The sequence below is a fragment of the Canis aureus genome, chromosome 3 (genome assembly GCF_053574225.1).
Source record: "Canis aureus isolate CA01 chromosome 3, VMU_Caureus_v.1.0, whole genome shotgun sequence".
NCBI lineage: Eukaryota > Metazoa > Chordata > Mammalia > Carnivora > Canidae > Canis > Canis aureus.
Window position 1 is genome coordinate 41,253,775 of NC_135613.1, and position 25,279 is coordinate 41,279,053.

Below are 25,279 nucleotides of genomic sequence, written 5' to 3' on the forward strand. Positions count from 1 at the left end.
AAACGTGGCCCACACGACTCAATCCAGGGCCCAGAAGATAACTGTGAAGCACACGTGCCCTCCTCCAGCTAAAAGAGATGTAATAATATTGCAGGCAAGGGGCAGCAAACAGGCCAGGGAGATGGCCCATCCGTCTTCCTAATTGTCAACTCTGCCCATAATAAGATTTTTTTCCCTGTCACACCTTAGGCTGCTACTGAACTGAAGCAAAACCAAAATATCCATCTTCCAGTCATGAGCAGTGGCCCTCACAAAGTGCCAGGGATGAAAGGAGGCTACTTGGCTTGGAGAAGTGGAGAAAACTGGAAGGTGCCCCGGAGTCAGGAGCTGGGGGTTGGGAGATGGTGTCAGTGGGGGTTATTGGGGAGGCAGTAGGGGGTACTGGGGGGAGGACAGCATGCTGTTAACCAGCTGGAGGTGCTTAGACAGTCACTGCATCTCACTGGGCCGCTGCTTCCTATAAAACTTAAAGTCCAAAGTTCTGGAAATGGGGTCAGTGGGTGATGGGAGGGCTGTGAATCATGTGATACTATATACAAGATATTTTATGTTATATGCACTTGGAGGAAAGGATGGTAGCCATAATTTTCATCAGAATCACCAAGATATGTGTAACACTCCTTCCTCTCCCTAAAAAGTCAAGAAATATCATCCTAGACCATTTTCATCCAATAAGCATAACATATCCTGCTCTGTGCTAGGTACTTGAGACACAAATATGACAGGAGGAAAAAAATATATAGCAGGAGAGTCCTGCTTTTGTGATGCTCAGTGAAGTTTATGCTCCCTGTGACAAAAGCAGGTCCAGGGAACTCAGAGAACAGACTCTGGTCAGGAAAAGCCTTCCGGGATGGCCCTGGCCCTGGTAGTGGTGGTGGCAGCAGCAGCGACGGCAGAAACCTTAGGTGTCATGCTGAAGTTGGAAGCTGGGTATGCGTTCACTGGGTGAATAAGTCCGAAGAGTATTTTAGACAAAGGATAGCATGTACAAAGACAATGTGATCTCCAGGAACTGCCTGAAGTATAACCAGGAGTAAAACACAGAGGGGGCTCCTGGGGGTTGGGTAGTCCGGATATAGGGGAGTGGGAGAACCCAAAACAGGGCTAGAAAGACAGTAGGGCCCAGATTAGCAAATGCCATATAAGCCATCCCAAAGAATTTTTTTTTTTTTTAAGAATTTTTTTTATTATGGTCAATGAGTTCATTCTAGCTTTAAAAGTCTTAAGATGAGCCCCCACCCCCCACCCCCACATGAATCTCCCTAACTGTTGGGCAGAGGCCTTGGTTAGTTGTGAGCACAGTGGGCAATAGAGGACAATTGGAAGAAAGAACTGCTGCCCCTTGGCACCCTGAGAGGGTACGGGCTGTCTACCAAAGTGCTGGTACTAAATGCACGTGTGCCGGTGACGCCGGCATCTGCTTGACAGTCCCTCTGTCTACCTCTCCCAGCCAGGGGCATGTCAACTGCTCATTATCATGGCTGATTGGCCCAGGCAAGGGGATGACATTTGGGCCCGTCGCCTCAGAGTCCTCTCACATACTGTTCCTCTGGATTAGAAGGCTCCTTCCGTCCTCTTCAACTGATTTGACTCCTACCAGCCTTCCAACAGAGCGACCCCTGTACTTATCACAGAAGCTCGTAGTACCTCATCCTTTCCTTTCAAAGAGGTCAGCACTGCCTGGAATTCTCAACCTGAGTGATTTGATCCATGTTGGTCTTGGCTCGCGGACTGCAAGTTCCATGCGGCCAGACAGTGCCTGTTTTCTTCATTTCTGTATCCCACTACCTTGCCTGGTGCCTGCAGGGAGCAAGTACTTGTTCATGGACCCTGAGGCATCCCCCTTTCTCAGTGTCCTTTCACATTCCCCAGAACTCACACTATGTATGGTCCAGTGAGTGGAGCTTTGGACATGGGCACGAGGACTAGACTTGAAAAGGTCCTATCGGGATGGACTCTGCTGCTACTGCAAGTGTAGCTCTGTGTTCTTCTATGTGATGCCTTGAAAGGTTCTAAAGAACCCACATTTGGTTTTACCTGCGCAGGCTTTGTGTTTAATTCAGAACGCTCTCTCCCCACCCTCAACCTGGTCACTGGCTGCATCTGACCCTCCTCTGACCCTATTCGTTCAATAGGACTTTGCCAGGCTTCAGGGGGTCATCCTCAGGAAGGGGGGACCCTCCTTCTCCTTCTCCTGGAAAATGCCTCTTCCTGGCCCTCCAGGCCGGCACCGGAGGTCTCTCGAGAGCTGCCACCGCTGGTTCCTGCCGCCCTGGCAGATGCTCAGGGCAAGCGCTAATTTAGACCTGGTGTAGGGGCCCCCGGGCTCCACTTTCCAACTCTCAGGCTAAGTAATAACTGGCCGCCCCGCAGGGACAAAGTACTTGGGGGTCAAAGGCTTGACCTTAAGGGAGAGATGAGGAGGAGGGAATCCCACCCAGCGGCACGCAGGCTCCCCAGGGCGGCCCCCCCGCCTCCGCCCAAGGTCGTGACCCAACGCGAGCTCTGGAAAGTTCAGCCAGGAGCCGAGGGATACCGGGGGGTACACCCTGGGGAGCGGCTTTGGCGGAAAAGGCAGCGGACGGACGGGGAGCTGGATTCCAGGTCGTCCCGGGAGCTGGTGCAGGGCGCCCAGTCCCGCAATCTGCATCCCGGACCGCAGCGCCCCGCCGGGAAGCGCCGGGCGGGGGCTGCACCACCCGAGCCGCAAGGACGGCGCGGCCTCCCCCTCCCCAGCCGTCTCCGCCCTCGCGGGCACTGGGGCTCGGGGAGCCGCTCGGGGCGCAGGGGGAGCGGCGCCCACCCTTGGGCAGCCCTCCCCGCGCAGTCGCGGACCCCACGCAGGGGTCCAGCCGGGTCGGCCCAGGCTGCCGCAGCCTCGCTCTCCAGGGGAGCTGGGGACGCGGCGGGGAGGGGGCGAGGCGGCCGGGCGGCGGCGGCGCGGGGCGGGTGCTGGCACGCCCCCCTCCACGCGGGCGCGGGCCGGGGTCCCCGAGCGCCTTACCTGGGCGCGCCGCAGGAGTCGGGAGGGAGGCGGCGGGCGGTGCCTGGGGCCGGCTACACCCGGGCTTGGGGGCGCACGCAGCCTCCGGTGCACGGTCCCCGCGCGGGGCGCGCACCCCCGGGCTGGCGCACTCCGGGGGCCCGGGGCGCGCACCCCCTGGGGCGCCCTGTCTGCGGCGGGCAGGGCCTGGGCCCGGGGCGCACACGCTGCGGGGCACACCCACCGCGGCCGCTGCGGGACTGGCCAGGCGCGGCCGGCGTCGCCGGCTGCCAGCACCACCCGAGTCCCCGCCTTCGCTAGGGGAAAAAAAAAAAAAAAAAAAAGAAAGAAAAAAGAAAAAAAAAAAGCCTCCTGACGCGGCGCGGGCTTTGGTGTGTAGGAAGGGGCAGCATTGCGAAACCGAGGGGAGGGTCTTAGCCTTGATCAGCTCAAAAGGCCTTGGACAGAGTTTCTCTTTGGAAGAAAAACTTTTTTTTTTTTTTTTTTTTTTTTGTAAAGAGACTCGAAAACTCCTAACTGTATGTAGCGCTTTGCAGATTTCCAGAGTGCTCTCCCGCACATTTCTCAGTCCGTCTTCACGACCACAGTGACTAACTGTTGGGGCGTCTCTGTCCTCATCTTACAGATGTGGAGACAACGTGGCCCCGGGGAATGCTTGCCCAGGCCACCCGCAGGACCCAGGCTTCCTAACAGAATCCTGAGAACAGCGAGGTCTTGTACAGACCCGGGGTTTTCTCCTTGACGGTGGGGATGGCTGTAACCGAACTTAGATCCCCCCTAAGTCATTGCGTTTTCCCTTTGCTTTTTTCCTTCCCAGACGTTGCTTTAGCCCCACTCAGGAATCTGGCCTTTCACCTCACACTGCCACCACCCACAATGCTTTTTATCAGTTCAAACCGTTTGTGTTTCAGTCACTAACCTTGAACGACCGGTGCACTAAATGCCTGTGTGGTGCACAGTCAGCCTACGACAAAAATCACTGACACTACTCCATCTTCCAGATGAGGACAAACCCGCACGGGAGGAGTTGAACGTAGAGCCCTGCTGGACTCCAGATCCCGGCCCTCACTGCCCTTACACGCCTTTCAAAGGGTCAGTTGGCACCTGGTAAAACTTAACCAAAGGGGTTGCTTTTTTTTTAGGGGTTGCATTTTTGGCATGGAAACCCTGAAGGGGGAGATAGTTTGGGGCAAGGGACAGTTCTGGGACTTTCACTTTCCCATCTTGATGGAAACATGGTTATTATAAAGATCCACTTCTCCTAGGGCTCCACTAGAAGCAAATTAATAGCCCTAGGATGACAAACAATGGCAACAGAGGTTTGGCCCCGGTACTGGGAAGTAACTGGGAGTAGTGGTGAGCTTGAAGGCAGCTCCAGGCTCCTGCTCGAGTGAAGGGGCTGCTGCTACTCAGCTGTAGTGGGTTGTTGCCCATCAGGGTACTAACCCTAAAACTAAAACTGCCAGTTACTGTAACAGCAAAAATGGGTTTATTTGGGAATAGCAGAGAATTTCAATCCAGGGCAAGGAAGCCAGAGCAAAACCATAGGCAAGTCCAACAAACAAAAGAGAAGAGCGTTATTTTATGGAGAAGGAGGGGGTTGGGATGGGTTGTTTGGAACAAAAGTGCAGTGGAGAGAAGGGAGAGTTAAGGGTGACAACAGGTTTTCAGTGGCTGAGTTGGAGGGGTAGGCTATTTGTTGTAGGAGATGCAATGTACATCTTTCCCTCTTGGGGCCTGTAATTGATACTTTTTTCCTGTTGAGATTCTTCTATTAGGGGTCAGTAATTGAGAGTTTTTTCCTGTAATTGACATTGAGTGGTAGGGCTCCCCCTAGCAGCCTCCCCTTCTAGCACCCTGAATCCACTTCAGTGAGGTTTCTCTTTATTAATCTTCACAAGGGCACGGAATTTATGGCCAGATCTTCTCTCCCTCTCTCTTTTTTAAAGGTTTTATTCATGAGAGACACACACACAGAGAGAGGCAGAAACACAGGCAGAGGGAGAAGCAGGCTCCATGCAGGGAGCCTCATGTGGGACTCAATCCCGGGTCTCCAAGGATCACGCCCTGCGCCAAAGGCGGGCACTAAACTGCTGAGCCACCCAGGGATCCCCCAGATCTTCTCATTTTTAAAGAGAAGCTGTACATCAGATATTTAAGTGAAGTCTACCAATTGTGGTAACTCATTTTACAAGTGCTAAACACTCTAACTCTAGGTCAGTGTTGTTGAAGCCAAATGAAATGAGTTTGTGGACCTGATCTAGCCCATGGGATAGGGGTATATGCCTTGGAGTTTGGAGACACTTCACAGGATTTCATGTAGGTCTCCAGATGTCCCTGTGGGATGGACCCAGTATGGATTACTACTTATGCTTTATGGAAGAGGAAACTCCAGTTCAGGAGGCTTCCATGACGAGCTCAAGTTTGCTAATTGGTAGAGCTGGAACTGAACCCAGTCTTCTGACTCCTGGTCCTGGAACCTTTTTCCTCTGAATCCTCCAAACTCATTAAAAATCTGTTTCTTGGTTTCTGGGCATTGTGAGCCAAGTTAGGCATAGGACTGGCACTGGGGTGTGGAGACATAGCACCTTTCCTGGGAAGATAGAGCAGGAGTGCCAGACTGCTGTCCTCGAAAGCTCAGCCCGATGACTCAGAAATGAAGCTGTATCTTGAGGTTAAAGCTGAGTCAGAGAAAGCAAGGTCTGAACTGGGGCAGCCAGGGCTTCTGAATCCCAGATTAGCATATCAGGAAACAGGATGAAAAGTGGACTAAGCGAAGAGACCCACCCCTTTGCCACCCCCACCCCCCCCAAACTGGGAGCCGCAGACCCAGAGTCACTGGCTAGAAAACTGTCTATTTTTCCATAACAAGGGAACAACAAGAGTTAGACTGGTAGGTGGACCCCTTGTGTGGTCCTAGAAAGAGAGGACCCCTTCTGGGCAGCAGGTCTTCTAGAATCTCCGATTTGGGCATCTCCAGTGCAAGGCCCAGCCTGGGTGTTTCAGACAGAGTGAGTCTGAAAAGCTGACTTAGAATGACTGAGCACAACACTGCTGTATCTTGAAGCTCTGTAATCAAAGCCTGCCCTGAGCAGCAGGCAGAGAATGGAAGGCCTCCTAGCTCCCATTGGCTGGATTAACAGGTATTTGTCACCTATGCATGTATGTGCCAGGCACTAAATCAGGTGTTTTACATACATGGTCTCATCAGGACTCACAATAAAACTGTCAAATGGCCATTGTTCTCCCATCAAGGATAACAATGTTACTTGCCTGGGACACACAACCAGTAAATTGAAGAGGTGAGAATTCAAACTTAGTGACTCCGAAGACTGAACCCCCTGTGAAGGTTTCAAAATTGCTGCTAACATGGAGATGTGTCATTAAGATCCTGCTTCAAGAAAACACTGCCCAGCTCTGAGAGCGTAGTTCACTAACCCGTCCACAGCGTGTAGGGTAGGGTCTGCCTCAGCCAGTGGTGTATCCATAATGTTTAATAACCAACTTTCGAGGGGGGAAATATGTGTACAGATACAGTCAATTCTCGTTATTCCCAGTGATCCTATAAAGTGACCATAAACACTGAAATTGCTAATACTAAACCATTGCTCCCAGGGGAAAATACAGGGTTAGGTTCCTACAAGCTTCTGGACACATTTTCATCAACTGATCAATATTCAACTTTGTTTTTACCTTTTTAGTTAAACATACATTATATGTTTATTTTATTTATTTATTTACTTGCTTATTTTTAAAGTTTTTACTTAAATTCCAGTTAGTTAACATACAAAGTAATATTCATTTCAGGTGTACAATATAATAATCCATCACCTGGTGCTGATCACAAACAGTGCACTCCTTAATCCCCATCAGGTACATTGTTGATTCATTAACATTGAACTAATGGCCAGCAGCACTATAATTCACACCTAAATGAGGGTTATTTAACACATGTATTTTCGCCATAAGGCACATCCCAGCCTTCTTGCGCTTAGACCCCTAGGTAGGTAGCACTTAGCACTGTGCCTTGGGGCTATTTTAAACAGTGAAATCACCTACAAAAAGCACAAAAAAATGTAAAAAAGCTCTGCTAAGTAGACCACAAAACGGACACTTGTTTAGAGCATGAGAGCGAAAACAAGAAGGCAGAGGGTGATCTTGCTCAACCTCAGCAGTGAACATGCACCCCGGGTAACTAAAAATTTTCACCACTTGCACATGTCTACAAAAGACTACAAAAGTCCCACAGGTATTTATTTGGGGGTTGTAAGTAAATATTACAAATAAGCAGCTTGGCCAACACAGATCAGCGCATGATGAAAATGGGCCGTACATATATGTATCCATGTATACATTCCAGGCCCTTCATGTCCACAACCTATCCTTCCAGGTTTATTTCTCATTATCCTCCAGCCAGACTGGACAGTTCACCATTCCCCAAACATGCCCCCTACATATCTAGCTTTGTGATTGAGTGCAGGCTACTCCCTACACCTAGATGCTTCCTTCTCTGCCTCCCAAAACACACACACACACACACACACACACACACCATCTTCCCATGTCTGAATGATTCTACTATGACATGGTACTTCCTCCATGAAGGCCTTCCTGATAATTCAAACAATGGGATTTCTCCATGCTTGGAACTACCCTGGAATTTTGAAGCCTATGCCAGACATTGCTCATGGTCTACCTTGTATTATAAGGCAGCCTTAGTGATCTTCAGATACACATGTCTAGCCATGCCCCTCCTCTGCTTACAACCCATCAAAGGCATCCCACTGCTCTTGGATAAAGTCTGGAATCCTTTAAGAAGGTTCATAGATCTAGCCCCTTCCCATCTCTCCAGTCTTTTTTTTTTTTCCCATCTCTCCAGTCTTAACTTGTGTCCCCCTTACCCTTTCTCCTGTAGCCATGAGATTCCTCTTAGTTTCTGTAACACACTGGGTTCTTTCCTGCCTAGAGTTCTCTGCACATGCTGTTTTCTTCTGCCTAAAATTTCCTACCCTCGAATTCTGCCTTAGATAATCAATATTTATCCTGTGAACCTCAGCTTAAATGTCACTTCTGCAAGGAACCTCTCTGATGTACCTCCAACCCTGGGACTAACTTAGGAGTTCCTGGACTCCACCCCCATAGCATCTCTGCTTTTCTTTCACACATTCATTACAACTTAAACTATGTGTTATTGCCCATTTTCCCCACAAGACTGTAATTACATGAAGAAAGGCCTGTATCTCATTGGATGATTTTCAGCACCTTGTTCAGAATCGAACACATATAATGTAAATCCTGGCTCTGTAGAAATGTTTCATGAGTGAATAAGTAACTAAATCGTCATTGTCTTGAGACCTATTGGGAGTGATAGGAGTGCAGACAGGTAAAGTAGATAATTACAGAGTTTTACTTACGTGTGGTATTAAATTACTACTCTGTTGGTGTTTTATACTGCACACTTAATTCTAAATTCAAAAAAGTTATCATTATTAGGGGCAGCCTGGGTGACTCAGTGGTTTAGTGCCACCTTTGGCCCAGGGCGTGATCCTGGAGTCCCAGGATCGAGCCCCACATCAGGCTCCCTGCATGGAGCCTGCTTCTCCCTCTGCCTGTGTCTCTGCCTCTCTCTCTCTCTCTCTCTCTCTCTCTCTCTCGCTCTGTGTCTCTCATGAATAAATAAATAAAATCTTTAAAAAACGTTATCATTATTAAATTCAAAAGAAATATGCCCCCACTATGTTATATCATATGTAAAAATCATTTAGGTAATACAAATTAACCCGTACAAGTTGGGGCACCTGGGTGGCTCAGTCGGTTGGGCATCTGTTTACGGCTCAGGTCATGATCCCGAAGTCCTGGGATCAAGTCCTACATATGGCTCCCTGCTTCTCCCTCTGCCTCTCCCCCTACTCATGCTCTCTCCCTAACTCTCTCTCTCTCTCAAATAAATAAATAAAACCTTTTTTAAAAATGTGAAAGATAATTAGCTCCTAGAATATAACTTAGGTAAGATCTCATGTGCTAGAAGGAAGCAAATATTTCTTAAGCAAGACACCAGAAGCACTGAACCCCCCAAAAGATACATTAAATAAGTATTTTATTCTGTTCTTTAAAACTTACTGACATTAAAAACAAACAAAAAACTTATTGACATAAACAACAACCATTTTATTCCCTCTTCTGATTCTGTGGGTTGACTGGGCTCAGCTGGGCAGATCTGCTGCTCCATGTTATGCTGGTTGGGGTTGAGTTATGTAAAGTTCATTTGGGTTGGAATGTCCAAGATGTCTCTTTCCAGTGGCTGGCTAGTTAATGCTGGTTATTGATTGGGAGTTCAGGAAGGGCTGCTAACTCAGGAGTACTTGCACATGCCCCTCCATATGGCTCAGGTTTCTCATAGACTGGTGTCCCAAATGCAAGTTTTCTAAGAGAGAAGAAGTAGAAGCTGCTCAATCTCTCAAAGGCTAAGCCCAGAAATGGTATCATGTCACTTTCAACATGTTTTATTGGCTAAGCAGTCACAGGGCAAGCCTAGATTCAGAAGGAGTGAGTAATAAACACCAACTCTCAATAGACAGCGTGAAAAAGAATTTATGGTCATCTTTAATCTACTACAACACAATTAAGAGAGTGTAACAACAAACCATAGACTGAGAGAAGATGTTTTCAAACATATATTTTATGCATTGAATGTATCCCTCCTCAAAATTCATATGTTGAAATCCTGACCCTTAGTACCTTAGAATGTGACCATATTTGGAAATAGTCATTGCAGATATAATTAGTTGAGATGAAGTCATACTGGAGTAGGCTGGACCCCTAGTCCAATATGACTGGTATCCTTATAAAAGGTGAGATTTGGATACAGAGACACATACAAAGGGAGAACACCATGTGAAGATGAAGGCAGAGCTCTTACAAGCCAAAGAAAAACAAAGATTGCCAGCAAACCATGCAGAAGCTAGGAGAGAAGTATAGAACAGAAGTATAGAACAGAGAAGTATAGAACAGAGGTTTTCCCATAGCCCTCAGAAGGAACCAGCTCTACCAACACCCTGATCTCAGACTTCTAGCCTCCAGAACAGTGAGAATATATATTTCTGTTGTCTAAGACACCCAGTTTGTGGTACTTTGTTATGGCTTTCCTAGGAAACCAATACAATATATTAAGAATGTCTACAAAGAAATCTTTAAAAAATCCAATAGGGAAATGAGCAAATATTTAAATGAACACTTCACAAAAGAAGGTATTTGAAAGGCCAATGATATGAAAAAGTGCTCAACATCATCAGTTATTAGAGAAATGCAGATGAAACCTCAATAATTTATCACTGCACGCTCTTTAGAATAACTTGTAAAAATGTTAATAATACAAAGTGCATAGCAAATATGTAGAGCAAATGAAACTCAAAAACACTGTTCCTGGAGTGCAAATTGGTACAACCACCTTGGAAAACTGTCAATAGGGGATCCCTGGGTGGCGCCGCGGTTTAGCGCCTGCCTTTGGCCCAGGGCGCGATCCTGGAGACCCAGGATCGAATCCCACGTCGGGATCCCGGTGCATGGAGCCTGCTTCTCCCTCTGCCTAAGTCTCTGCCTCTCTCTCTCTCTCTGTGACTATCATAAATAAATAAAAATAAAAAAAAAAGGAAAACTGTCAATAGCTACTAACACTGAATATATGATTCCACTCCTAGACAGAGACCTAATAAAAAATGTGTGCATATGTACATCATAAGGCATAATCATGAATAGTAATAGTGGTACTATTCATAATTTCCCCAAACTAGAAAACATTTGGTGTAGAATGGATAAACTGTGTTTAAGTCTTCAATGGAATACTAAACAGTGGTGAAAATGGAACTACTGCTACATAAAAAAATATGGAAGGGGCATCTGTCTGGCTCAGTTGGTAGAGCATGCAACTCTTGATTTCAGTGTTGTGAGTTTGAGCCCCATGTTGGGCGTGGAGCCTACTTTAAAAAAATTGTAAAGAGGAAAAAAAATTAGAATTTCACAAAAATGATGATAGTAACAAGTAACAAGTAGAGAGTGTACGACTCCATTTGATAAAGTTTAAACACAGGAAGAATTACTCCACGATGATAGAAATCAGGATTGTGGATATCTTTGGAGATGCACAAGGGAGATCTGGGAGGTGACGATGTTCTATTTTTCAAATCTGATAATACTTATGAAACTATGTTACTTTCTGAAAATTCATTGCACTGTGCTTTATTTGTGTGCTTTTCTGTGTTATAGTTTAATGTAAAATTTTATTTAAAAATAAATAAATACATTCCAAAGTGTCAGTTCATCTCCACCCACTGATAACTGGAAATACTAGTCATGCCTTTCACATTGGTAATGATTTATAAATGTGCTCTCCTGGAAAAGCATTCTGACTATTTTTGAGGTTTTGTAAAAAGGAAAGAGGTTGTAAGTTCAATTTCTTTATCTTTCTATATAATGAAGCTTTGTTGTGTTTGTGAAATAGTCAATATTGATTAACTATTTAAAATGTGGTTAAATTACACAGTGGACAATAACATATTAAGCAAGAAATTTGCTGTTAAGTTGGGAGACACAGGTCACCGGGTGGACGACAGAGTTAGTTATCAAACAGATCTCAACAACATCAATTTGCCTTCTAATCTCCATATGGATAGCAGCCTATACTCTACCCTTCCTGAGCATGCAATTCTTCCAACCTCAGGTCTTTCTTACTTTCAAGTCGTGTTATATTTAGCATTCTCCCTGCCTAGGACAGTCTTATCTAACCAACTCTTCCTGAGTATCACCTCACCTCCACAACTGACTGTGTCTGAGATGGCCCCAGTGATCCCCTCCTCCTAATATTCATGTTCTGTGTAACCTTGTCCCCATGAGTATGGGCTGGACCTAGTGACTCACCTCTAGCAAGTAGAATATGGCAAAAAGGATAGGCTATCACTTACAAGATTAGGGTGCAAAAAGACTGACTTGCCTCTTGGGCTCCCTCTCTTCTTCCCTTACTCTTTTTCTCTCAGAACCCTTGCTCTGAAAGAAGTCAGATACCTTGTCTTGAGTAGCCCACTGGAAGGGCAAGAAACTGGCTAATATCCAGTGAGAGTATAAGGCCTGCCAACAGCCAAGTGAGTGTGCTTCAGGGTGAAACCCTCCTCCCCAAGTCAAATATTGAGATGATTTAGTCCTACATAGTCTGACTACAGCCTTGTGAGGCCTTGAGCCAGAGGAGCCAACTAAACTCTACCCAGATTTCTGACCCAAAAAACTATGAACTAATACACATTTGTTGTTTTAAGCAACCATAGTTTGGAGTAATTTGTTACACAGCAATAGCTAACAAATAAAGCCCCTACATTCACTCCTCTCACCCCAGGATATACTCACTGCCTCTGTTGTACCCAGTGCTTCCCACAATTACAGCATTTATCATACCTCATAGCAATCTACTGCTTACTTGCCTATCTCTGGCCATGAAAACCAGAAACCATGTTTTACAAGCTTTTTCTTTTTCTTTTTTTTTAATCTTTTATTTATTTATTTATTTTTTAATTTTTATTTATTTATGATAGTCACACAGAGAGAGAGAGAGGCAGAGACACAGGCAGAGGGAGAAGCAGGCTCCATGCACCGGGAGCCCGATGTGGGATTCGATCCTGGATCTCCAGAATCGCACCCTGGGCCAAAGGCAGGCGCTAAACCGCTGCGCCACCCAGGGATCCCAAGCTTTTTCATTCCAGTTCAGAGAACTCAGTTGTACTTGTAAGTGTTTGATTGACACATGAAAGAATAAATACTTGATAGCTGTTTAGTCTTGGAAAGTAATAATCTCTCTGATTCTTAATCTTTTCATTTGTAAAGTGATAAAATTTGTAGAAATATTTAAGAGACAGAATGAACATGACTTGGTAAACAAGGAGTGAGGAGTGAGGAAAAAGGAAGAGTCAAAGTTTAGACAACTACGAATCCCTAAGAGAGAAGAAGAATACCAAGAGAAGAGCCAGTTTAGAGTGGAAGATGGTGAGTTCAACTTTGTTCATGCTGAAATTCATGTATCTTTGGACACATCCACCAGGCTGATGGGTCTCCAGGCTGATGCTTAGAGACCTGTGGTGGCACAGATCTGGGAGCTGATGGCACATAGGTAGTGCCTCCCTGGGGGAGAAGCCAAAGAGCATGTTGTGTGAGAAACCAGAGTACCCTGAGGCTGCCATGCTTCAAGGAAGCCAAACCACACAGAGAGGCCATGCTTAGGTCTCTGGTCAGAAGACACCATGGTGCAGAGAAAAGCTATATTATGTGACCCATCCAACTTACCCTCAGAATGCATGAGCATAATAAAATGGTTGTTTTTTGCCACTAAGTTTGGGGCAATTTGTAATTTATCACACAGTAATAGTACCTGGGATAATAACTTTAGAGAAAACAGTTTTCTGAATGGTCAGAACAGACGCCAGAGTGGATTAGGCTAGGGAATGTGTAGGAGGTGAGGAATGGGGCCACACACGAATAGACTCTAGTGGGGAGCCGTCAAATTGGAGAGTGATAGGGTCTTAGGAGAGCTTTTGTCAGAGGGAATAACCTAGATAGGCTTATAGAATAAAAAGAAACTATCAAAGGAGTGGGGGAGTTGAAGCAAAGAATAGAGGAGTCAGTCGGGGAGGGGGCAGGACACAGGTTGAGGAGCTAGACTTGAATGGTCTCCACTCAGATTAGAAGAAAATAACTGGAATTTGTTGGGAGAGGAAGACATAGCAGGATAGCCACAGGAAGGAAGTGATGATACTGGTGTCAATGCAGTTCATGATCACCTACAGGGGCTGAACTCCAACCAGGACTGATGGACTGAAGGAAACAGAAAGACTGAAGGAAACAGAAGGACTGAAAAGCTGAGGTCTCTTGGAAATCAAAGTGCAGGTTTCATGGGTATGAGGTCATGAGATAGTTAAAAGGATGGGAGAATGCAACCATAAAGAAAGTTACTGGAATCTAGATGACCCAGGCCTGGGTCATGACACAATCTGGGGTTGAGCCTGGGAGTGGTGGCTGAAATACAGAGAAGGTGAAGTCTCTTGGGGTTAAGAAGACCCAAGAAGGCAGCACTTGGGCTGCTCAGTGGTTGAGCATCTGCTTTTGGCTCAGGTTATGATCCCGGGGTTCTGGAACCAAGTCCCGCATTGGGCTCCCCATGGGGAGCCTGCTTCTCCCTCTGCCTATGTCTCTGCCTCTCTGTGTCTCTCATGAATAAATAAATAAAATTTTTTTTGAAAAAAGTAATACTCAAGATGTAGCAGTCTTGTCAGTTGTCTGCCTGGGCACTGAAATCTCCTAGGGTGATGCAGAACTGCAGCAAGAGAGGAAGGCTGAGAGCCAGGCCATGAATGATTCAGTGAGTGAGCTTTTGAGAGTTTTTGGTGCTTAAGAGAAGACTGGTTGGATGGCATGTGGCTTAAAGAAAGATATGAGCAAGGACAAGCAGTGGTGCAGAGTGACAATGAAGAGGCAGGACAATCCAGCCATATTTCTACTGAATGGGAATGGGTCTGAGAGGGTGAGTCACTTTCCCCTGAAAAGCCACAGAGGAAGCACTGACTTTTAAGACAAAAGTGATGTGAACCTTCAGAATGGATGGAGGGTTCAGGAAGATGTAATGGCTGAATAGGATTTGGGAGCAGAGTGAGTAAGAAACACATGGAGGGAAAGAAATGGTGGTGGCAGGGGGTGTGTGGGTTTGAGGTTAGGAAAGAGACTCTTTGCTTGCAGGCAGGGACCCTCTATGGCTTAAAGGATTAAAATGGAGGGGAAAAGTCTGAGTCAGGTCCTTGCCCCTCCAAATGCAGTGCTCCTCCCCTAGGGAGGCCCCTCCCCCAGCGAGGCCCATCCTGTTGGAGCCAGTACTCCCAACATGCCTGGCAGATGAGCGTCTGCCAAAGATACTGTAAAGAGGGGTGTGAAGGGTGAGTAGGAGTGGCACTTGGTGTGGGACCCCCTCAGACAGCCTGAACATCCTCGACTCAGGAAGTTACACAGAGCAATGTATCTTCCTGTTATGACTGTTTTGCTATAAATGAAATAGAAAAATATGAGAGCTCTTGAACTCTCCTAAGAGGAAGACAATAAAAAGGCAAAAAAAAAAAAAAAAAGCTATCTGACCACCCACCTGGAAGCTCATTTAAATAACTTGTGTGGCTATTTTAAGACAGAAATGGAGGCTTCTATTAATAAGCCTGGTTCAGTAAGGCCTGTCTGCAGCCAGGGTGACCCTGAAAGCCTCTTTCCCTACAGAATCCCTGGGTGACAAAGAGAAACGGTGTGCACCTGTCAGTGGACAGCCCCACACTGGTCACTGCAGGGAGAAAATTCTCCAGGGAGATTCCTCAACCTCTAATTCCACTTCTAGCCCTTCCTGGAGGAGTTTACAGCAGCTAGAGGAAGGCTTACCCAAGGCAAGTCATCTGCTGGTAATACCTCCAACAACCTGAGGGAGGAGGCTCTTTTCTATGTCTTTCTTTCTTTCTCTCTTTCTTTCTTTCTTTCTTTCTTTCTTTCTTTCTTTCTTTCTTTCTTTCTTTTTTTTTAAGATTTTATTTATTCATTTATTTGAGAGAGAGAGAGAACATAAGCAGGGGGAGGAGGGGGAGGAGTAGAAGGAGAAGCAGAATTCCTGCTGAGCAGGGAGCCCAACTCGAGACTCAATCCCAGGATCCCCGGATCATGACCCGAGCTGAAGGCAGATGCTTGCTTCACTGACAGCCACCCAGGCGCCCCTCTATCTCCATTTTAGAGGTGTGGAAACTGAGACTTAGGAGAGTGCATTTGCTCCCGGTTCCCACCATTGGAAAGAGAATCTGGGATTCGAGGTGCTTAGCACCCAGGCTAAGTTAAGTAAGTCTAGTACATTAAGTAACCACTCCACAGCACTGCCTTCCTTCCTGAGGCGTGACTTAGATGTGCGAAGGCCTTCAAAGTCAAATTCTTGCATCGTCCCCGATGTGGTTGGAGGCAGCTGATCATCATGCCTGGACTCTCCACCTCGCTCACACCGTTCTTCAGTGTCCTTGTTATAACCTGCAGAGCCACAGTGGACTGAGGATCAGGTTCCTTTAACCCAGAACCCCCCTACCATCCTGCAGGAAGGTCATGGTCTGTTCTGTCAGACACTGGTTTCCCGGACCAGAGAGCCACTCCCATCCCTCAGGAGAAAGGCAGTAAGTGGAGTCAGGGCTGGAGCAAGGACCCAGGTGCCCGGGTGTCATGGGCTGTGTGCCACAGATCACAGCCTGTTGCTTCTTTTCTCCTTGTCTTTCCCAGAGTCTCGCTTCTCTGCACACCTACTAACCCGTTCTGTGCTTGCTCCAGATCTCTCCTTCTCTCATGGCCCTGCGGCTCTGACTCCACTCGATAGAACCTTCCAGTGCATTCCTATGGCTTCCAGCCCAGCTGCTAACTGCCTGCATGTCTCAGCATTTCTTGGTTCAAATTCCTGAGGTGGGAATCTGATTGGCCCCGCTCCCTTTTTTTGTGCTGGGCCTTAGGTCATAGGTCACCGGCAGGCCTGAGTTGGCTCAGATGACTTCCCCTGCTGTACTGGACAGCCCGGGGTGGGACGCAACCAGCTGAGGAATGCACCTTCCCCCTTTCTCGGCCAGGGCGATTTGTTGAATTGTTCCTTTATGAAGGCCGATAGCCAACATTTGTAACGTACTTCTAAAACCTCCGCTGGCCCCGAGGCAGGAACACAGCCTTTTGGAGCCTTTATAAATCAGGGCTTTAACTGCTGGAAATGATAACTTACAACAAGCATGCTGTCGCCTCGCTGGTGGACTCACTGTTGCATAACCCCATTCTCTCGCAAACTGCACTCTCCACCAAAATGTCCATCTCTGGGAGCACCCAGATAGCAGCAAACCCAGTTGGCTGCCAGACAGCCTCTAGGCTGCCCTCCTCCTTCCCTGCCACACACACCCCTGGCCCCACCACCTCTGGCATTTGCATTTTGCAGCTGTCACTGTGTCCCCTGGCCCCAGTGTTGCCTCTGGGGAGCCTGTCAGCACATCCAAGCCCTGATTTAAGGAACAACCACAGGGGCGGAGTTCTTCTCTCTACTCTTGTTACCTACTAGCAAGGGGGTCTCCTTGCTCCAGCTTCTGATGGCCCCCATCTACCTACCCGCATCCGCACACCCCCATGCCCTCCCACACCTTCCCATACCCTCCCACACCTCCGTACCCTACCCTGCTACTACACCCGCCACATACAAACACATGCACAGCCCCTCCCTCACATCCACATCCCCATCTACACAAGCATGTGTTAATGTTTACTCTATGGATGTCTTTTGCTTTGTTAAGGAGTCGATTTCAGGGGGATTTTATTCTTGGAAATGTCCCATTCCTGTGGCTGAATCATGTTCCATGAGCTCTGTCCTTTGATTTATTGCTCTGGGGGTCTGGGACCATGGGAGGCACTGGGTCCTTTTTATTAGATGTGTCTCTCCTGCTTCCTCAGAGAACAGGAGGAAAGTCCCAAGGAGAAAAGGGGGCAAGGGGATGGGGAGGCACTGCCAACAAAAGTCAAGAGCAGCCTGCAGGCTGGGTCTTAAAGGAGCCAGCAGGAGCCAGCTGTGGGGGGTGAGGGCTGAGGAGCAGGAAGTTTAGATTAGCTTCCTCACCTTTGCTCCAGACTATTTCTCAAGGAGGAAGCTTGTGCAACGTTGAACTATAAAAATCCCCCGTTGGAGCTTTGATGTGTCTTCTTTGCAAGAAGTCCCCACCTGTCCCTGGGGGAGAAGGAGCTAGAAAGCTGGAGGCCTGAGATTGGACCGCTGTGACTAAAACCGCCAAGGCTGCAGCCTAGATTATCTCCCGGAGATGATCACTGTGGAAATGGTTATGCCTGACATTTGTACCATACTTTACAGTTTGCACAGAGTTCCCACATGCACCGTCCCATCCCAATCCTAAGTGGAGGGAGGAACAAGCATTTTTAGACTGCAAGGGATCAGAATAGGCCACCCCAAAGTATGCCACTCTGTCATAAGGATTATCTTGGCCTGACGACAGTTGAGAAATGGCAGACACCAAAAGAGTGCCCTGCCTTTATCCCCTCTTTGCCTAAAAGCAGAACATAAATTTCCATTTGTAAAGATATCTCCCTCTCCTGCAGGAGGAAGAGGAGGACCCAGGGGGACCACTCTTAAACTCTTAATTGCAAGAGATAACTCTAGACACTTAGCAGCTCAGATATGGCACCAAGTGGGATCTATTTAGCACACCTGCTAAAATAGCCCTTAGCGTCCATTCGTCCTCCCATATCTATTTACCTACCTACAATTTGCAGCCCCTGAAGGTTGAGACCTCCCTTTCTTCGTCTTATCACTGCTCTACAAATGTATTGTCCTTATTAAGATGCTATATCTAGGGACGTCTGGGTGGCTCAGTGGTTGGGTGTCTGCCTTTGGCTCAGGGTGTGATCCCGGGGTCCTGGGATCAAGTCCTGTATCGGGCTTCCTCCTCCCTCTGCCTATGTCTCTGCCTCTCTCTGTGTGTCTCTCACGAATAAATTTTTAAAATCTTTTTTTTTTAAAAAACGTGCTATATATATATCCCAAACTCTAACCACCCCTTTGAGTTGCTCATCACTGAGTTTTCCCCATGTGTACGCATGCTGTGCATACTCCTAAACTCTGTTTTCTCTCTCACTAATTTGTCATTTGTCAATTTAATTTCCTGGGTGAGCTGTAGCACCTAGTAGGATGGAAGAAAACACTTTATCATGTAGATGAGGAAAATAGCATAGTGTCAGACTGGTTGCCCCCAGATCACTGAGGTGCCAGCCCTGACCTTCAAACTCCAGTCCCAGCCTTTCCCACCATTCTGGAGGTCCTCTTTTCACCAGGTGCCTCAACAGTGGGAGCTATTTCACCACATTATAGGCAGCCTGTGACATCCAAACTCCCTTGGAGAGACCGCTCTTCATTTTTTGTTGTTTGCAGATTTTAATTCATTCATACCTGTTCTACAAAGCATGTGCCAGGAAGCCCACTGTTCCTAGCTAACCTAAGCCATTACAATTCGGAGGATAAGAGGCGTGATCTGGAGCAGGTTGCTCCGGGAGCATCAAGTTACCCTGCCAATAGCCTCCTGGAGGAAGTGACTCAGCAGCTGAGATCTAAAAGATAAGCCAGAGAGATTTGGGCAAAGGGAGCAAGAAGAGAGGGTTCTGGGTAGAGGAAACCCCTACCAGCAAAGACCAAGATGCAAAGAGCTTGGTGAGTTGGGAAAACTGGTGAGGTTCAGTAGCTGGCTGGTGGAGGAGGAGGAGGAGGGAGGGTGGATGGGGGCAATGAGATGGAAGGCTGAAGAGGAGCAGGGGACAGGTGGCAGGGGTCCTAGGCAAAAAAGTTGAAGAGTTAGTCTTTATCCTAAGAGCAGGAAGCCTTTGGAAGGTTTTAGCAGGGGTTTCCGATGGAAACCATTTCCATCTGACTGAGTGAGAAAAATGGTTTGGAAAAGGCGGGAAGTCAAGGACTCAACAAGGGGGGTTGTTTTTTGGTGTTTTTTCAACGTGTCTTCAGCACTAGACCCAGAACTCCTGGAAAGCAGAGAATGAGCCAAAAAATATGGCCCTCATAGTGCTTGTGCTCCTACGGAAGCGTGCTTCTGGAAGAAATAAGGCTTTATAATTATCCCTAGACATTGGGTGCCCACCATGCGTTGGGCAGAGTCCAGATAGACTCAGGCCTGTCCTCGAGTAGCCCGCCATCTAGTGCAGCATATAGTCAAGTAAACCCCACCCAGGTATCGGCATCAGATCCCATGGGGACACTGCGTGGGTGCATGGCTGGCTCTGTAGATATTGGAAAGGCTTCTCAGAGGAGGTGGCATCTGAGCTGGGTCTTGAAGGATGGGGAGGAGCTTGTTGAGTGGCTAATTTTTGATCAAGTAATAAAGATCTGAACTTTCTTGAAGGACAGTAGAGTGAGAGATCAAATTGGCATGCTGGGAGATATTTGTCATAACTTCACCATGCCTGCTTCCCTGCTCTTAATAGGTGACACCTGAACCCCCTACCCCATCTCATCCCCAGCTGCCAACCCAACAGCACTGGGACTTCAAATCTGTTCTATCTCCCGACACTTTCTTAATATAAAAACATGAGGAAAACTTGGTAGAGTATTGCCATTAAGAGCAGATGGACGTGGCTTCAAATCAGGCTGCTGCTGCATCAACTTACTAGGCAGGCCACCTTGACTTACTTAGACCTTACTTACTTTGGTTTTCTCATCTATATAATGGGGGTAGTGGCAGGACCTACATCACGACATCGATGGGAAGATTCCTGTATAGTTAGGACACCATGGCATGTTGGCTCCAAAACCCTTCTGTACTCTGCTTTGTGATGACGGGGCTGGGTCTCTGCAAATCACATATGTGCTGGTCCAGCTGGCTCCCTCTTAAGTTCTACCAGTGGGGTTGCTGGAGGGGGCTGCATGGCTGGAGGGGGAAGATAAGACTTCTGTTTTCCTGTCTGCTTCCTGTGGGCTTCTATCTGAAGGAAGAGATCAAGAAGGCTTCTCAGAGGAGAGGACATCTGAACTGGGTCTTGAAGCATGGAGGGGTAGCTGTAAGCGTCACCCCAGCAATGCTCTTTCACCTGGTAACAGCAAGGCCTCCCCACTGTAGTAGCTGAAGCCGGTTTATAGTTTTCTTTTTTTTTTTTTTTTTTAAATTTTTTTTTTATTTTTTTATGATAGTCACAGAGAGAGAGAGAGAGAGGCAGAGACATAGGCAGAGGGAGAAGCAGGCTCCAAGCACCGGAAGCCCGACGTGGGATTCGATCCTGGGTCTACCAGGATCACGCCCTGGGCCAAAGGCAGGCGCTAAACCGCTGCGCCACCCAGGGATCCCCGGTTTATAGTTTTCAACAGAGCATGAGGCTCATCACATCCAACCAGAGACACCAGCGCTGGGCCAGCTGGGCCTCTGCTCCGTTGTCTGAGTTCCAGCTCACAAGGTTTCTCTACCAAGCCTCTAACTTTTAATAATTGTGACTTTCCCCCTGTGGTTCCTTATCCCTAGGGTGATAGCTGCTTTCTGCAGTTGCTGGCTCTGTTATACTTTATAGTTTTCATTTTACCCTTTCAGTTACCCAGTTAACCTCTGTATACCCAGTTAACAAGCCTTTACATTCAATTCTCTCTGTTCAAGTAGCTGATGTGGTTTTTGTCTCCTCAGCTGCACCTTGGTTCTTCTAATTAACTAAGAAGATGTGTATTGAATGTTTGCTGCATATTAAACCCTCAATGAATGCTGCTGCTTCCATGATCCCTTATGGATTCCTAACGTTCATTCATTTATTCGTTCATTCATTCAGCATATGTTGCTTCCTACTGTGTGTCAGGCCCCATGTGAGGTACTGGAGTGCAGAGCTGAATAAAGCACAATCCAGCCCTCAGAGCACCTACAGTCTGAGTGGAGGAGACAACCAAGGACATGAACCCCCCTCAGCAGTGGTTCTTGGAGCCTCTTCCACAGAGCTCCCATTGCTGATCTCACTGCCTAGTTACTCCATGTCCCAGAACACCCAGAATCCCGATGTCTGACCACACAAACTCTCTGCATCTGGAACATGTGCAAACACCTGTTGAGAGACCTCCAGAATTAATCCTACGGTAAGATTAACTTCATACTATTTTATGTTGTTATTGTTTATTTGCACATCTTACCACCCTTCTTAGATAGTGAATTACTTGATATTTCCCCCAAATGCCTGGGATATGATAGGATAACCCATAAAAGATGACGAATGATTGAATTAGTCTATTTGATGAATGTCCCCTGAGCTCTTCCTACAAAGCAGGGACTGGGATAGGCCCTGGGAAGATAAGGACAAAGAAAATCAACGGGGTCTTTGTCCCCAGAGTGGATGTCTAGTTCAGCAGCTGCAAACACACAACCTCTGAGGACCCAGACCTTCGTGGCATCTGGTTATAAAGCAGACTTTGAGGCACAGCCTCGCCTTGCTTCCTAGTGGGCCGGCCCAGCCCTCAGTGGGAGATGGCTGCCCACTGTGGTTTATGTGAAGTCCTGAATGCCGGTGGCCAAAGGCTATATTTAAATACTAAACATTTGCATTTTTAATGTTGGCTGGAATTGGCAAGGCTGTGATAACCTTTCCAAACTGATATTGGTTTTTACATGATTGAAGAAGGCCTAGCCTCAGGCATTTCTTAAATGGAAAATTTTAAGTATTTTCAATATCCGCGAGAGTGGAGAACCATCTCAGAACACTGTGCCCTGTTTGTATTCTCAGAAAATATCACCTCCCTCCCTTACGCACACTCAGCACATTGGCCTTGTCAACATATCAGGGCCTTCCCAACCTTTCGGTCTTCTTCACCCTCCTGGAGGGCAGGAGGGTAGACAGCATGAAGACTGCCTGTCCTGTCTCACGGGGGCGGGGGCAGGGGCGGGGGAGGACAAGAAGGGAGGGTATAGATGCTCAGAAGAGTTTAGGGAAGCCCAGAGGTGCAGTGGAAAGAGTTTTGGCCTTAGAGCTGGTTCTAAATACCTAAATACTGGCTCTACACCTTGCAACCTGGGTGGCTTGGACAACTTGCTTACCCCTCTGCTCCTCCTTTCCTCATCTATAACATAGAAATAAGAATGCTATTTGATGGCTTTGTGTGACATTCAAGTGTAGTAATCTGTAAACATGCTTAACGCCTTGTGCCTGGTGTTTTGTTAATGCTCAGTGACATCAGTTCTTACCCTTCCCGTCAGTGACCTGTTCAAAGTGATACATCAAAATCGGTACCCTAAGCTCCTGGCTCCAAGGCCTCTTTCCAAGAGGCTCAATGCACATGAATAGGCTAAAACATACATATTTGGGTTAAAAGCAGGATTCATTTCCATCTCCCTTCTACTCTGACTACTCTTATTAACCAACTATCCTTTGACAGCCTGTCTGAAGTCTTCTTGAAGTCTATATTTTTCCTTCCCTATTTTCATTGGAGTAAAAGTCTCTGCACTATCCAGTAGGGGAGCCAATAACCACATGTGGCTATTTAAAAATTTTTGTGCAGCTATTTAAATTTAAATTAAATAAAATGTACAATTCAGCTCCTCAGCCACAGAAGCCCTATTTCAAGGGCTCAGTGACCGTATGTGGCTAGTAGCTCCAAGTACAGATACAGGCCTTTTCAATCATGACAGGAAGTACTACTGGAAAGTGCAAAATGAGACACAAAGAACAAGAGAGGAAAGAGAGGAAATAATAAGAGAGATGAGGGGAGAGGAGAGGACAAGAGAAAAGAGGCAAATTGATTTTCCAGAGCAAGCCTTATTCATGCACATCCTTGCACGTGTTCATCCAAGCATGGAAATCATTCTCTGTGTATTTGTATATTCTGATGAAAGAGGCAAATTCTCTTCTCTGAAACAGTCAGTGTCTGAGAATTTTTTAAATTTAGTTTCACTCAACAAATACTATCATTTAAAACTCAGATATGATCATTTCGCTTCCTGCTCAAAATCAGTCCATGGCTTTTTATGGTCTACTGAAAAACCCTAAATCCCCACCATGTTTCCAAGGTCATCGTGATTTACTCCCACTACCCTTCCAGGCTGCTTTCTCACTACACACGGACATTTGCCCCGTCTTGCCTGATGTCCTGCTTCTCTGATGCACCTTGTTTTCAACATTCCTTGCCTTATCTTCTACTGAGCCCATTGCCTGGAATATCCAGAAAGGCGTCATCTCCACCTATAGATGTTGGTCAAAACACAACTCAAATGCTTTCTCCTCCCCCACCTTCCCCAGTTCTTCCAGTCCAACATACTCCTGTGTCCATCATTTTGTTTTCCAGAGCATTTTCCCATTTGTATCCATGTCTCTCCCCATCTCTGTCCACCATATCCCCTGGCAAAAGTGATTCTCAAACTCTGTGTGGAGAAAAGACCAGATTTGTTTGTTTGTTTAGACTTTGTCAATTTCCAACCCTTGCAGACTGATGATTTTATAAAATAAGGAACATTTTTAAAGACACAAAGACACAAAATACAAGCCTTAGTTTTTTTATTGTTAGATTAAAATTTCTAAAAAAGTTTCTCAATCCTTTCTCTCAATTTCTGTACTTTTCCTTATCTTTGATCAATAACAGTTTTCGGGCCATCCTTGGAAGAGTGATGCCCTCCAGCCTCTGTGAGAAGCTCTGCACATGAATACCCTGTATGGAATCCTTTGGAAACTTTCCACCAGTGCTCTTCCAGATGTCTGGGGGGACACAAAGAGGAGTGTCTTTGTAGATGGGGCCTGGTCTGTGGTGATGCATGCAGGCAGATTTGGGTGTAGATCCCTAGTTCTAAGTAGCTTCGTGATCCTTGCTGTGTTACCTGAGAGTGACCTTGACCTGAAGGTAGTCCAAAGTTCTTCACTCACTGTGCCATGGATCTCACTGATAGTCTAGGGAGGCCTATGGATCTGTTCTCAGAATGTTTTAATGTTTAATGTCCTAAATGTAGAAAATAAAAACCGCAAGATTTCAAAGGAAATCAATTATGCTCAATACAATTATTAAAATATGTGGTACAGAAATGTTCCTTTATTAACACATTAAAGTAATGATATCTGATGGTGAGCAAAAATACCTACTATAATTCAAAGTATTGATGAGTATAAAACTATATTTTAAGTTTTCTACCACTGTACTGTGATTTTAAAATATCTGTGGTTTCTATTGTAATCATTGTAGATTACTACTAATCCTACTGTAATTTGTCGCTTATGTTCAGAAACTGTTTAATTTCAATGATTTTTTTCCCCATTACCTGAGGTCCAGACAGAATGTCTCCTAACTCATTCATTGATCCAATAAGTATTTATGAAAAACTTTCTATGTGCCAGGCATCATTCCAGGATAGGCAAAGTTTCTACCCTCACTGAGTTTTGATTCTTGCTATGAGTCAGATAACAAATTAATATGGAGTGCCTGGGTTGTGTGGCCCATTGAGCTTCTGACTCTTGGTTTTGGCTCAGGTTATGGTCTCAGGTTTTAGTATGGAGCCCCCCGTCTGGCCCCGGCTCAGCATGGAGTCTGCTTGTCCTTCTCCCTCCCCCTCTGACCCTTCCCCATTCCCACTCACTTGTGCTGTCTTTTTCTCTCTCTCTAAAATAAATAAATAAAATCCTAAAGTCAAAGTAGTAGAGTTGATTCTCCTTATTTGTAGCGATTACATTGTATATAGTCACTATGAACCACTATTCCTA

General features: G+C 46.5%; 2 protein-coding genes and 1 long non-coding RNA gene across 8 annotated transcripts in view; 1 reads left to right on the top strand and 2 right to left on the bottom strand.

Moving 5' to 3' along the window:
• The window catches only part of KANK4 (KN motif and ankyrin repeat domains 4), a 67,804-nt gene extending 64,646 nt beyond the window's left edge, over positions 1–3,158 (bottom strand). For 2 of the 5 annotated variants that reach the window (XM_077892040.1, XM_077892042.1), the window contains exon 1: positions 3,005–3,157. The gene's annotated coding sequence lies outside the window, so the exon portion shown is untranslated. Of the gene's footprint in view, positions 1–3,004 lie in introns of all 5 variants that reach the window. The other 3 variants (XR_013376383.1, XM_077892044.1, XM_077892041.1) reach the window with 3 other exon arrangements.
• A 6,006-nt stretch (positions 3,159–9,164) lies between these two features.
• Positions 9,165–25,279, bottom strand: part of LOC144310718 (uncharacterized) — a 100,000-nt gene continuing 83,885 nt past the window's right edge. For both annotated transcript variants that reach the window (XR_013376386.1, XM_077892072.1), the window contains exon 3: positions 9,165–9,428. The gene's annotated coding sequence lies outside the window, so the exon portion shown is untranslated. The remainder of the gene's footprint in view (positions 9,429–25,279) is intronic.
• LOC144305176 (uncharacterized) lies at positions 15,229–25,213 on the top strand. The gene is made up of 3 exons (XR_013372213.1): positions 15,229–15,456; positions 21,386–21,683; positions 24,174–25,213. It is a non-coding gene; the product is annotated as an uncharacterized LOC144305176 (long non-coding RNA).